Here is a 15,830-nt window from a genome sequence, read left to right as displayed (position 1 = left end):
AATAAAAATGGCATAACATTTAAATCAAAGATACACTGCAAATTAACCTTTTATTTCTAACCTCACTGATGATATCTCACTGAGATCAACTGCTTAATGTACTCACAAAAACTAGTTATTTGATAACAACTGTTAATTGAGAAATTCATTTTTTTAATCTCAGCAAAATTAAAATGGAACACATCAAAACTGTTACATCTTAAAAGCTTAATTACTATTTTTTGAAGGTGGAAGCATTTAACATACTTCAATAAAATGTGTTAACATAGTGAAATACTGAAGGGCAATCTTTGGTGAAGAACTTAGTCACCGCGTGTTTTAGCCTGGGAGTAGAATCTATCCTGTGCCAATCTGGATGTGGTACAAAGCAACTAGAGGGGGAAGGGGTCACTGCTGAAACACTAGGCCCACCTCTTCAAGAGAGAGCTTCTTACTACAAATCCATCATGTAACTTGGACTGGCATACTGGATACTCTCAGATTGCACATGGCTACAGATATAAAAACAAACAATGCCCATAATGGTCTTCCAATCAAGAGCTGTTGGTTTGTTTCCATTGTGTTTTATTTTATTAAAATGTTTTTTAAATAATATATTGTGAAATGTATCTTGGAAAAATATGCTAAACTGTCATAAAGAAAACATGCAAATTGCTACTTTACTTCTCTTTCTAATGTGTTTTTTAATCATTGCAGTCTGTCAAACAGACAAACGTGCACACACATATACATACACACGGTTATGTTAGTATCAGCAAACTGTTGATAATAACAATTTGTGAAGCTTAAAGAATAATCACAAAATCTTTCCACTGTCTTCAACTTTGACTACACTAATTCCTCAAAAGGCATGACTATCTGTTCACTATGCTGCTTTGGCAAAGTATCCTGGCTCCATTTCAGAGTTGTCATTGATGGAATCACAGAGCCCACTCACTATGTGGGCACTTCAGAAAGTTTGTGTGAAAATGAATTCAGAAGATAAGAGTAACCTCCCACCAGGCTTGAGTACTGGCAGTAAACTGACTCAGATCCAGAGAGTGGGCTGTTTGGATTGCCCCAATTTACAGTCTCACAGAATTCAAGGGGAACCTCTAGAGCTGCAACAGGGAAAACAACGAAGGCTGCGATGTTTCTTCTGAACTAGTTAAAACTGTAGCTTACAGATCATTGAGCATGCAGAAGTTTCCAATCAGAGAGTACCTGGAAGCTTGACCATTTAACCGTATTCTACTTATACATCTTATACATGAAAAGAGGGAGAGCAAGATGGAAGTTGAGTAAGATACATCAGTGATTGGCTCCCCAAAAAGACACCGATTTGAATAGCTATATATGCACTAAAGCAAGGACAGAAGTACTAAGTAAATTGGAGGAGAGGTGACAGTATTTTCTGTGAGTACACTAACAAGAAAAGGTGCACTAAAGCAGGCAGGATGGGTATAGTTTTTTGTGTCACACTACTCCCAGCTGCAAGAAATGTAATGTGAGCAGAATTATGTTGCCTTCAATTTGTAGAAGGGTGAGGGTATTAAATCCAGATTAGATTGGAAAGCCAGTTTGAGGCCTGTTACAGTGAAATCTAGAGCCAAAGAGGTGGCACAGTGCCTGTTCCCAGACCAGTAGCTGTTTTCAACTTCTACAGGCAATCCTGCTCTCTATAATAGGTCACTCAGGGACCACTTCCACCTTCCTTCTCCTCACATCTACTATACAGTGAAGCAAGAATCCAGTCACCATAGAGCTGAATGGAAAAGTACACTTAAAACACTGTCTTTAAGCTCAGTGCAAGGCCAGCTGCTGACAGATGCATCATCAATTGCAGCCACAAATCCTCTTTCCTCACTGGAGCTTGGAGATGCAGCCTTTAGATTTTCACTGACATCATAGCAAGACCTATGTTCCTTGTAATTTGAACCTGGCATCTAGTTATGCTGATACAAATCCTAGCTGATTCACTTTCAGTCTAGTTGCCTCTTAATGGGCCTGGGGAAGCAGCAAATGATGGCCCAAGTGCTTTGACCCCTTCATCTGGGAGACCTAGCTGCGACTACTGGCTCTGGTCTGGCTCATCCAGGACTGTTACAATCATTTGGAGAGTGAACCAGCAAATGGAAGATCTCTGTGATTCTCCTTCTCTATATCTATAAATCTGTCCTTTAATAAATGATTACATCTTTATAAAATTGGAAACAACATAAGAACACATGGAATACGAAAAAATAGTGCTAAGTGAGAAGATTATAGCCACAATGTCATGTCTACTATAACAACAAAAGATATCAAATAACCAAATAAATGTATCTCAAAGACATACAGGAACATAAACTCAGATATTAGAAGCAAGTTTCCCACATTAGGGCAGAAATAGATGAAATGCAAGTGTTAAAGGAAATCTGAAAGTTCAAAGAAATGAGTAGTTGGGTCCTGAAAACCTAAACAAACAAACAAACAAAAAAATGACAAAACTTTAGGCAAACCAACAGAAGGAAAAATTACAAGACTCAGTTGGAAAAGTTAGAGATGAAAAACTAAACATTATAAATGGTGCATGCCATAGTTGTACAAAAGATCTTTACAGACTGAACAACTGTATAAAAACAAATTTGAAAACCTTGAATAAATAAATTCCCGACACATGCAAATGTGTAAAATTAAACCATGAACATCTAGACAACCAGAACAATGAATGATACTCAACCAGAAATAAAGCCTCCCAAAAATGTAAAGCTGAGAACCAAACAACTCTGCCACAAAATCTCTTCCCAAATTTTAAAGGAAACACTAATTGTTCTCAAATAATTTGTGAAAATTGAAAGGAAATGGAATTTTTCTGAACTCATTTTGTGATGCCAACATTACTTCAATTCCCAAGCAGAAAATGGTGCTGCGGTAAAAGAAAATCTCTGGACCAACTGCTCTGACGTAAACAAATGCAAAAATCTCAACAAAATGCTAGCACGCTCAATCCAGCAACACTAAAAAATATCACTTAATATCTAAATGGGACTTATCAATCACAGGGATGCAAGGATGGTCCGATACATCCAAATCAATACAATTCAACACTTTGCATGAACAGAATGAAGGATAAAATTAATATGCTAATAAATATATCCCAAAACACAATGTATCATTAGCCTTCAGAAAAATGAATATCATATCCACAATGAAATAGCATCCTACTCTTGTTTATGCATTGTTGGAGAGAATGCTACCTGATTTTGGCCTGGTCCGGTCCCAGCCACTGAGGCCATTTGGGGTTTGAACCAGCAAATGAAAGATCTCTCTCTCTCTCTCTCTCTCTCTCTCTCTCTCTCTCTCTCTCTCTCTGGTATTCTTCCTGTCTCTATAATTCACTCAAGAAAATAAGAAAGGAATCTTGTTTTACCTACGGAACTTTATCATGAAAAAATATATTTTTTAAAAAATTAGTCTATCAAAGAGCTGGCTCCATGTCATTTTCTTTTTGGCAAGTCTTAGCAGCCAAGTTATGGACTCAATCTAGACATGCACCAAGGAATAAGTTAAATGTGGGTATATGTAACAGATACATATATTGTTTTGACATACAAAATAGTGAAATCCTGTCACTGTAGGAAAATTAATAAAAGTGGAAAACATTAACTTAGGTAAAATAACTCAGACACAGAAAGATGAATATACAGCATATTTTCTTTCATATGTGAAAGTCTAAAAGTAAATATTGAAATTTAGAATTATGACTATATAAACTGGGAATAATAGGAAGAGAGTAGTACTTAGAGGGGTTGAATAAATGGATGAATAAATAAATGTGGTCCTCCCATTGCTAAACCATCCTGTGTGCTGGAATGCCCAGATGAAGATTCTGTTCTTCCTTGATCGTCAGATTTCTATAGATAAAATAGGAAAGTGATTCTCGACCTCTCCTATTTACGTCCCACTTGCTGTTAAGAAGTGTGAAGTTGCACTAAGTGAGAATATGATATTGTTGTATAGACTCAATCATAGATTTTTTTCTGAACATTCTAGATAATTTGAGCATTTGAAAATGTGCGGTTAATTTTCAAATAATTCGAATATAGTTTCTCAGAATATATGAACATATTAAGACAAATCATATAGAGCAGCAGTGAAAAGTAGACCAGCAGGGACTGGAACTCCAGGTCTATTATGATACACTGTTGTCTTAGACAGCAGTTGAACTTGCTGCACTGCCATGACAGTCCCCAGGAAACACAGCTTTCCACCAACTTTCGTGACCAAAGGTATCTACTGTGCATTCAGGAGTAGGCCACACATGTTATTATGGGTACAAGATTTGTCTTTTCAAAACTCATAAATCTCTTTAAACTCTGATGTCTTAGTATTCATGGTTGATTGGTTAAGGATGAGGAGATGATAGATTTGGGAGGAGCACTGTGGTATTTCAGGTAAAGCTTCTACCTCCAATGCTGGCGTCATATGTAGGCTATGGTTAGTGTCCAGATCGCTCCACTTCCAGTCCAGCTCCATGATAACTGCCTGGGGAAGGAGTGGAGGATGGGACAACAGTTTTGGCCCATGCTGCCTGTGTGGGAGATCTTCTGACTTAACTTCATCCAGTGTTGGCCATTGTATTCATCTAGGGTATGAACCAATAAATGAATGGTTTCTATCTCTCTCCTCTCTCATTCTCTCTCTCTCTCTCAACCTCCCCCCACCAAGCTCCCTCTCTCTTTCCGTGTGCTTAGTAAGCAAATATACAATTTTTTTTAAAAGGTGGTACCTAAAACCTGAGGTGGTGAGTGATGTGAAGTCTCCAAATCTTTGTATAGATCTCATAAGAGTTTTAATTGTTTCAGTTCAAGTTTGGCTTACAATCTTTCTCCTTCTTGACTCACAATGGGACTGTGCCTCTTCACCCACTAGAAGCAGCCTCCACAAACACTGCATTTTGGAGCTACCCAATGTGATCCTTAATTTTCAAAAAGAAAACTGAAATTATTCCCTTTCTTCCATAAGTAAGCTCTCTCAGATATTTTAGCTAAATTAGTGAGAAGCAGACTGCCGCAAATATGAATGTTATGGGTGGGACAAATGTTTAGCAGTCCCTGCATGGGATTGTGGGAATGAAATGTTGCTTCTTAATCAGTAATCAGTATTGCAACTATTATGAGGTAATGACTGATAACCATATGCAAAACTGTGTTGTTTAAAGATGACAAAGCACTTAACATTATGTAAGTACAGAACTTGTAACCAAACAGAAGCTAGCAAAACAATCCATTCAAATTAGTTCTAAGAGTTTAAGACCTCAGCTCAGTAGCCTGAACAAACTTTAATTTTCAAATCGGATTGATGACTTCATCTGACAGTACCATGCATCTAATGGTCTGATATGGAGGGAGAAAATTTAAAATGTACCTAAAAGATGTTTTGACACCACTTCTATTCTTTGCTTTTTCTTTCTAATTTTAATCTTGTCTACTTTAAGTGACAAGTAATTTTCAAATTCAAAAAGAGAAAGAAAATATCAAGTGTACAGCTCATGACTGAACTATTTATCGTCGATATCAGGTTTGCTTTAACAATTAATTAAATATCATATTGATGGACAGTTGTTGGGATTATTGATAAAGCAATAGTTGGGAAACTCACATCTAATATTGAATTGCCATGTTTGAATCCTTGTTTTACTCCTGACACCAACTTCCTATCTGTGAGCTCCTTAGGAAGCAGCAGGTAATGGCTCTAATAGTTGAGTCCTGCCCCGTAAGTATGGCAGACCTGTTTTGAATTCCTGTGTCCTGGCACTAGCATCCCAGTTCTAGCCTCAGCCACTGTGAGCTTTTAGAGCATGCCTAGCAGATGGGTGATCTCTCTGTCTCTCTCTCTCTCATCCATCTCTGTCTCAAATCAGTAAATAAATGAATACACTAAAACATCTAAATGTTATGATACTGTAAGTAAATGCTGTATCAATAAACCTCTAGATGAAAAATTATTACAAGTATAATTATTATAATTCATCAAAATATTTTGCTATTAATATGCACTCCTAGTTCTAGATTTTTTATGTTTAAGCTATGAAATTACTTGTTTTAATCATGAATAACATGATGTTTTGAAGTAAAAATGGTGAAGTCTAGCTGATTAACAATCGTTTTGATTTGCATAGTTACTCTGTAGTGAGAGCACATAACACATCCCTTCACATTTGCAAGGCAAAAACATACCATCATTAAGTGTAGTCACCTTACTGTAAGTATAGAAAATAACGTTTTTCATTTAACTGTAATTATGTTTCCTTTATCCAAGTTTCTCCTGAAATCACTTACCACAGCCCTGGTAATTACTATTGCACTGTCTAATTCTATAATACTAACGCTTTCAGATTAAACATAGAAGGGGATATAGTATTTGTATTTCTCAGCTTGGTATCCCTGTTGTCTCAGGATTCAGGATGTCATTTTTTAAATTCCTGAAAAGTTTTCTGCTGTGATTACATCACATGATTTTGTTATCCATTCATCAGTAGAGGCACCCATATTGGTGATGAGGGGATGAGCACAGTTGCCTCCCACTATCATTCTTTAGATAGATAGCTTTAGAGCTAGAGAAAGAAATGTTGTTGGTATTTCAGGCCAGATCTTTCCTTATGAGGCAGTGTTCAGAAGCACCTCTGGCCTCTTTTATTAGCATGCATCCAGTTTTGACATCCAAATGCTTCAAGACAGTGTTAAATGTCTCCTGGGAAATGAAGTCATTTCCATTTGATAACAGCTGCTTTGGGTGATGCCTGATAAGCATTGACTAGCAAAGGAAAATCGTCCTGTTGAGATTACAGTACTTATGGGAGATTTTTAGGTAAACTCAGTAGATGCCCTCATTTACACACTTTGAAACCTTCCATGGGTATTTCATTTTAATTCAGATTATACAGTTTTCCATTACTACAGTGTAATATCTCAGAGATGCTAATTTTATAAATAGTGAAACTCTCCACATTGTATGATCAGGCAAGCTCCATTAACTTAATTTCTGGTAATGGCTTTTCTATTGGCAGCATACAGTGAAGGACATCACACACAAAAAGGGAGTGCACACGTTCATCTATGTTGTGCCTTACATAGCTACCATGATTTGATCAGTGGGCACCACTTAAACCATCAAATCCAGTCTAATCACTTTCCAGAGACCCAACTTCTAAATACAATAAATCAATTAGGTGTTCACCCTCCCAGTACAATTAACAGTATATACAGTCCTTTGACATACAAACCTCTGAAATTCTTTATACCACCTAAAGTAATAGCCAAACCACAGTAAGATCCATGGCTGTAACTTTTAATAAGAAAAACAGAAGGATCAAGTTCAGCAGGGTTAATTTTTCTAAAACCTGAGTTTTGATAATACACATATAACTGTGCCTTCTGTTGGCACAAAAATTCTTCAGATAGGGATCATTAAGTTAAATTTGGCTTTGACATATGGATGACAATAAGCTAGGGCCCATAAATTTAAGGTAGTCACACTGTACAATAAAGTTCTCTGCGCTTAGCCAGCATCTTTAGGTCTGAGGCAATCAAACCAAAATAAACTGAATATAGAGGAGTTTGACTCAGTAAATGTCTGACAAGTAATTCATTGCATATTTCTGCTCCTGATTATGGCCACAAAAATTTCTCTTTCTCTAACCCTACATTAACAATTTCAAATTCATCATGCAAATGGGACTGTAATTTTTTTGTTCATAAATTACTTTCCTAGTTTATTTTTGTGGAAGAAATTGTAAAATGAATATGCCTTTAAAACTACCAAACACATCCTTTAATAGGACATGCAACATTTGGATTTGCTGCTGTCATGGTTTGGCATACAGTTTTCCTGCCACAATAACAACACTTGATAAGCAGAAACTTTGAAATCACTTAAGAGTTTAAGTTTTTTTGTTTGCTTGTTTTTTGGAGTTTTTTTTTTTTTTTGCTTTTTTAAAGAACATTTCTTCATTTTTATTATATTCTTGACAATCTTTACATAATTAATTGTGGGAAAAAGGTTCAGGGGCTATAGGGAAGTGGGTAAGACTATAATATCCATATTGTTTCCTTCTTCTATCTGAGGTAAACGGGGATATTGAGGGAGAAGCCCCACCCAGTTTCCCACCCACCCCAAGTCCTGGATGTTTTGATTGGCAAAATGCTACTAGAGGTTCAATATACTGTAAAAGCACAACCAGTTACTGTAGAAATAATTTATGTGGAAATAATTTTTACTATCTAAGTAGATTCTAAAATGGAGCATTTATTTAAGGTAGTATCAATAAATAAGCTGTCCACATATTTATGTATTTTCAAAGTTTCCAATTGCCTGGAAAAAGTCAGAATTACAGCATATTGAGTGTATCTAAAACCTCAATGCAGAGGAACCTCCAATTCAAGCTTAAGAATGTCAGAAGCTAATGTTCACTTCCTATGTTGGCAACCTACGGCCAGTTTGTTCCAGTACTCACCTGTTAACAGCTCAATGATGGTTGCAGAAGGAGGTTCAGCCACCTGCCTCCTTCTGATTCTTAAGCTTAGTAAGAATGAAGGACTTTGGTATTGGGGCTCAGTTTTGACGTATTCAGTTTTAGCATAGCTTCTTTAAACTTCTGCGTAGTACTCTTGCCATTCATACATTGAGAGTCATAGATAATATACACCTTGGCTTTATTACAGATTTTATCTGCATTTAATTGCTTATTTAATGATATTGTTGCTTGCTGAATTATAAGCCTTAGTACTTTGGACTTCAAATTTCTATTTTAAACCCACAAGATATCAAAGAACCTAGCATATTCAATGTTAACTATCATGTGTTCAACAATATGGGCTAACTGGGCTACTACTTTGGATATCTAATTGGGTATAATATCTGGAGTTACTTTTACAGAATACTCAGTTAAAGGAAATGAATAAAGTATTGCAAGTAAGAATGTTCAGGGTTCTCTGGGCAGAAGCATCACATAACCGCAGCAATGCAATCCAGGGTTAGTTGAGGGAACAGAAAACCTTGTTCAAGTTGCCAAGAAACAGCAGTTGCGACTCTCAGTCGAGAGTCACACAGTAAACCTGTTCTTGAGATTCTGCAATTTGGTTTTCTAAGCTTAATGAATTTAGACAGTTCGAATGAGACATTTGGCTGAAAGCCTGATTTTTTCTGGAGCTTAACTGAAGTAAGCTTGTTCACTATGGATTTAGGAGGCTTCACATCTTGATTTCTAAAGAGAATGAGTGTAATTGCTAAAATGTCTAGACACTGAAGCATAATATTGTATATCTGCCCAAGTGTTTCTCTAATTATATATACAAAGCTTTCCCTGATGATTTAGGGAACACTTTGCTGATTTACAGTTCACATTGCCTGCCTGTGTGCTCTGTCATGTCATACTTAGAGTGACAAAGGACTTTGGAGAGTTTATCTGAGTAAACTCTAAGTAATTGAGTGTTTTAACCTAGAGGCAAATATTAGCTTCTCAGGTCAGAAGTGGAACTATAGAGATAAATCATTCAGTTAAAGGATTTAGCATCTATCTTTTATCAGGGACTAAACTTCACTCACTTTTGACAACAGTAGAAAACAAGGTGAAGGGCAATCCAAGAGAACTCTCAGGGGAAGTATCTATCCTAATCCCCAGTAGTTCAGATCTAAAGCCACTGAGAGAAGAGTTTCAGCAGATGTTGATGGCCACAGGAGATCAGAGATAAATGATCTTTGAGGAAAAGCCAGCTCTTAAACTTTTCAGCTTTTTTAAGTGTTCATGAAATGGTTAGGAACCTTTTGAAATCCAGGAAAATCTTCACATTTTAAGTTAGTCTGTGGTTATCCAGGATGTGAAACACATACTGATCGTTACTTTCAAATTCACATAATGCATTAGGAAGCTATGTATTCTGATACAAAATATACATCTAAAACAAAAATAATACAGAAAAATCAGGACAAGGCTAACCAGGTTTCCTAATGTAGGTCAGGTGCCTTTAAAAGTTATCCATTCCCAGTCTATATGAAATTCCACCACATAATTCAAAAATTCAATCTAAACATATTAAAAAATAAATTAAATTTTGTTGTGTTGTACATATTCTCAAACCCTAATTTTTTAAAAATATATGATTATGGAAGAACACTTGAAAGTTTGTGTTTTTTATGCTTTGAACACAATTTTTCAAAGAAGCAATTGCAATATAGCAGGAATACTGTGTTTTTGCAGCAGAAATAATGACATAATATAAAAATTCATCCTAATAGTTGAAACTGAGATAAAAATCGCATAGCATAGAATTATTTAATCCTGGTAGTTGAGTAATTAGAAAAAAATGCAGAGGTAGTTTGGTACTCTAAACACTATCCACCAAGACACTTTGGAAAACGTTGAAACCTTCTGAGATCATGGCAATGGTTCGTTTGTATATAAACATTTAGTAATACAACTGCTTGAAATATGTTGCCATTTCAAAGCAAAGATAAGCAAATGAAAGGGGTCAAAACATCATTGAAATGGGTTTGAACCTTGGTACTGTGTTTGAAATAGTATGATAGGAAAGGAATGAGTCAATTAATTAGTATTCCAGATATCAAGTGTTAAGACTAGTCTATGATGTTGTAACTCACAAGTACCAGAGGAGTTTGGGTCTAGCCAATGACTTTCAGTTATATAGGGAAAGTATTCAGCAATATGTCATCATGTAACTAAAAATGAGGGCTATTCACAAGTGAGCTGTGAAAAAAATCTGAAATTTATTTTTACTAAGGTACTATCAGTACTAACAGCCACAGCAATAGCAGGGAGACTTTTCACTGCTAACCCCATGTTCAGTCTTAGTCAAATTACTGATTGACTACTAAAATTGTATTCCTGAATAATGGGACTCTCCCTAAACCTTTTTAATTTTTCCATTATTTTGCTTTATGACACAGTTTAATAGGCACTGGGGTCTCCCCTGTTTTTCCCCAAGTCCTCTCCCTTCCCCATTGATCTCCCACTAGTTTTACAATGGGTGTCCTTCACTCTTGCTATACCTTTACTTGGTTCTTTTTATTTGTAGTTCACAGTAGAATTTAAGACCATGAAGTCAAGACTTTGTTTTTTTTTCCACTTTGCATTTCCATCTCCTAGTACAGGGTCTGTATATTAGAAACTCTGAACAATTTTTGACTAAATAAGTGGGGTTATGAATCACAGACTTTAAAGAAAGTCGTTCCTGCTAGAAACTATAGGTGACATATTTAAATATTTTTATAGATAGCTTTCTTAATCTTAAGGTTATTACAAAATTATACCTTTGACTTTTCACCACATAGATCCCAGAAATTTTCTTCTTATGTTACAATATTCATGCTATCCATTTTTTCTAAAATTGGTGGCTAGAATGTCCTTGATTTGCAACTAAATTTTGATGTAATATCAATGACTGAAACCACTAAATCTAGAATTCTCTGTTTTAAAAAAGATTTATTTATTTTCTATTGGAAAGGAAGCTTTACAGAGAGGAGATTCAGAGAAAGACCTTTTGACAACCAGTTCCCTCCAAATGGCCCCAAAGTTTGGGATTGAGCTGATCCAAAGCCAGGAGCTCTTCCTGGTCTCCCATGTGGGTGCAGAGTCAAGAATTTGAGCCATAAGGGCAGGAGATCAGCACTGATGCAGCCAGGAGCCAAGAACTGGATTAGATTTCCCACCTTGGTGCCAGAGCCTTAACTTCCCAGTGTGTATATGAACAGGAGCTTGGATTAAGAGTCAGAGCCTTTCATACACTGCCTGCAAACATGCATCTTACAATTAAAAAAAATGTTTTTATACTCACAACACTTGTCCTTGCAGAACAGAAGTTTGTTTTCTCATTTATGGTCTTGAGTGAAGTTTGCCCAAAAAGGAGTAAATAATCGCCTACTTTAGTTATTTCCCATGCCCTCTAATGCAGAAAACGAAATTACATAAGACAAAGCTATACTAGAATATTTCTGACATCAATTTGGCAAAATTATATATGTAAAAAAAAGCAAACAAATCATCACACAAAATAAAATTTTCCTGGGGTTGGCTCATTGGCGTAGCAGGCTAACTATCTACCTGCTAGCATCAGCGTCACACATGGGAGCCAGTTGAGTTCCAGCTGCTTCACTTCTGACCCAGTTTTCTGCTTATGCCTTGTGAAAGCAAAGGATAATGGTCCAAGCCTCTGGGACCTTACACCCAAATGGGAGATAGGAAAGAAGCTCTGATCTCCTAGCTGTAGGTCAGTTCATTGCAATCTTTTGGGAGTATGAATCAGCACGTGGAAGACCTTTGTCTCAACTCTGCAGGGTTTGCTTTTCAAATAGAACTAAAATATAAATAAATTAAAGATGAAATTATTTCTTATAACATGTTGTAGGATTTATCTCTACTCCTGAATTAAAGGATTACTCCCACAGAAATGGTCAAAAATAACTTGAGAGTGCGATACTAGATTTTTTCTAACTTTGCCTATACCTGCAATGCCATGATATATATGTTAATAGAATGGAATGTTAAACTTGCAGCTGATATTAAAAGACTACACTTCTATGACAATATGAGGGAAAATGGCATGAGAAGAAAATGCAGAGAGAACAGGAATGGAAGAAGAAAATTTAATGACTACCTAACTTTATCTTGTAAAATAATAGCAATTTTAAAATGGCAGGGCTAGTTACATGGTTCAACAGGCAAATCCTCCACCTTCAAGCACTGGCACCCTATATGGGCACTGGCACCCTATATGGGCATTGGCTACTCCATTCCCCGTCCAACTCCCTGCAAATGCCTTGGGAAAATAGCAAAGAATGGCCAGATCCTTGAATACCCACACCCACATGGGTGACCTGGGAGAAGCTCCTGGCTCCTGGATTCATCTTGGTTTAGCTATGACCATTGTAGCCACCTGGGGAGTAAACCAGTAGATGGGAGGATTTTTCTCTTGCTCTCATTTTTTCTGCAAATCATTCTTTCAGACAGAAATAAATCTCTAAAAAATGTGTTGACTCTAATAATCTAAAACTAAAAAAAATTAACCTATTAAATATCAAATGTTCAATTAGCAGTATACAATTTCATAAACGAGACAAAAAGAAAAAATAATGATCAAGAATATAACCAAGAACAAATTATTTGGCTTTCTCAAATTTCTCAGAACTGTTTGGATAGTAATTGTGCTTCTTCAATGAACTTGAAGGACTGAGAATTATGTTGACAGATAAGTTGAAAACCCAATTTTTCCTAACTTTATTCTGCATTAAGTAGCAAATTGAACATGATCACTTAATATTCCATCTTCTTGAACATTGCAGTGCAATGCTATCACATGCATGTATGTATGAATGTACATATACAAAATACTGTTTAAAACAAAATTTCATCATACACAAGCGATAATTACTCATTGACAAAGATTTCTCATGAATAATACCATGATTATATTAGAATGTGGCTGGTTAGCAGACCAAGGACAAACAACCAGTAACAGAAACCAAAGTGAAGAGATTAATTTTTTTCTGTTTGTTTTCTCAACAACATTTCTGGATGATTGAATTTTCAAAGCTAATTTGTGCAGTCATACCCAACTCCGGTAAAATGTAGGGATTTTCAAGGCCTTTTGCAACAGTTTCCATGCATCTGCAGTTATTTGTTAAAAACTATCTCTTGAAAATATATTAGATCACATAAAACTACATAAGAATTTAGATTTATATCAGTAAAGAATCACTGAAACATCCTTTCAGTTTTAAAGTGCTCTTTCCTAATATAAACATCAAGAACAGCTTTCAAAAATGTCACCCAAGCAGCTCTCTGGCCCCCAAGAGCATTGCAAGAGATTCAGAGAATTAAAACTATTTTCATAATAATATTAACACTTTATGCTTTTTTCATTCTCAGCATCCCATGAGAGTACCATGGAATTTTACAGAGATTACAACTTGCTTGGATGTACTGCAGCATGAAAAGTAAGAGCTTTTGGAATTTCCACAGCACTCAATTTGGGAAATGAGGATTACGAGAAGTGCAGATTGATGAAAAAGTTATTTTTTGCTTTGCAATACCCTTTTGAAAAGAGATCCACACATATATAAAAGTTTTAAATGGAGAATAATGTGTCATAATCTCTACTCCACTCTTGTGGCCTTGCTGTTGTTCATTGAGAGTCTAAATACAAGAGCCTACGCCATGTCAGTGACATTGAATACAATGCCTCATGATTCTTTAGTGTAATGACTCTCTAAGCAGTAGGTGACAACCTTTAGAGCAGCAACTGGAAAGAGTTAATGTGCTGAATGCTGATTTTTGAACTATAGAAACCATAGACACTCTATGACATTTGTTAATATAGGTACTCTATGATATTCACTACTAAATTAACGAAATTACATAACTGACTTCAGAAAGAAAATTAACTGAAATGTTTATTCAGAAGGGTAAATGAAAAACTAACAGTCAGCACATCTCTTTGAAATGGTGAACTTGTTTTAAATAACTAATATGAAGTGTTATTAAATAAGTAAGGTGGATGACTAAATTAAAATCAGTATTTTCCTAGGAAAATGAATAGACTTTATTATCTAGGAAATAATGTACCAGTGTTATTAGTTAAATTGTAATCTTATTGAGACCAGAGATTTCAATCTCAGTAAAGCCTATCTCTCCAAATTCTATTCAATTAATAATTTTTTACTAAGAATATCAGTCACTGTGTAGCTTAAATCAAATCCATAAAAAGAATCCCCTCCAGTTTGTGCAATAACAGTGCTCTTAGGTAGCTATATATTCCCAAACTAAAACTTATAATGGCAGTACATTTAGCTGTTCTAGAATTTTTTTTATTTAGAACTAGCACTTTATAACAATCCCTCCTATTTTAGAATGAATGATAAAATTATACTAAACAAGCCTTACTGTTGAAGAGCAAGTCAACATTTTCTAAGTTACTCCAGCAATGGAGAGGCAAATTCCATGTTCTCATAAGAGTCCTAGAGGTATGCTTGGGGAGTTCTGGTGGTGCTGAATGAACCCTTTTGATCAGTGTAGTTTTCAAAAATCCACTGAGACTGAAACTCACAGGAAAACCATTGCCCTTTCATTTCAAAAATCCTAGAGAAGCATTTTAAGTAACAGTAGCTTTTCACAGTAAGGTCAGAAATTTTGGTCATCAGGGATCTCCTATCACCAGCAGTGTATGTGGAGCTCTAAATATCAACAATACACAGCAAAGAATGGCAAGAACCTCTCATGTTTCTGCCACATAAATTGTTCCTCTGAGTAACCTAGAAATCAGGATCAGTGTTGGAAACAAGGATACTATCATATGATAATTGATATGGCATAGGCTATAGGGTGAATAATCACATGTTTAACATTTCATATAAAATCCTTTTACTAAGTACTTTTTTCTAAAATTATAAGCACATCTTTAATAATGTTCCTGCTGTGCCAAAGACAATGTGATTAAGTATGATCATTCCCTTGACTTGCTATAAGCTCTTAATGTAAGAGGTTATAAAGGATATCCACGGAAAGTAAAATAGCAGGGAATAGACTAAATAATTTTCCTCCAGATAGCAAATGTATGATCATGTGTTTCATATGTAACTTTCATGAAATTGCAGTTCAAGCATGAAATTTAAAAAAAACACTGGCTGAACAACATTTGTAGACATCAGAGCAGACACGCCAACTAAACCAGTGCTATTAAAGTAGTATTTCAGATTTTTCAATTTTCTGAACATTCAAAGCTATTTTGTTTTAGGCCCTGTGATAAAACTGTTCAAATGCTTAAAAGACAAAATTTCTTTTATGCTTACCCCAGTGC

At 35.7% G+C, this 15,830-nt stretch overlaps 1 protein-coding gene across 2 annotated transcripts in view; it reads right to left on the bottom strand.

Moving 5' to 3' along the window:
- The window catches only part of EPHA3 (EPH receptor A3), a 317,639-nt gene that overhangs the window by 24,819 nt on the left and 276,990 nt on the right, over window positions 1-15,830 (bottom strand). The gene's annotated exons all lie outside the window — the stretch shown is intronic.

This window comes from Ochotona princeps, chromosome 3 (genome assembly GCF_030435755.1).
Source record: "Ochotona princeps isolate mOchPri1 chromosome 3, mOchPri1.hap1, whole genome shotgun sequence".
NCBI classification, from domain to species: Eukaryota; Metazoa; Chordata; class Mammalia; order Lagomorpha; family Ochotonidae; genus Ochotona; species Ochotona princeps.
This window is presented reverse-complemented; position numbering and strand designations above follow the sequence as displayed.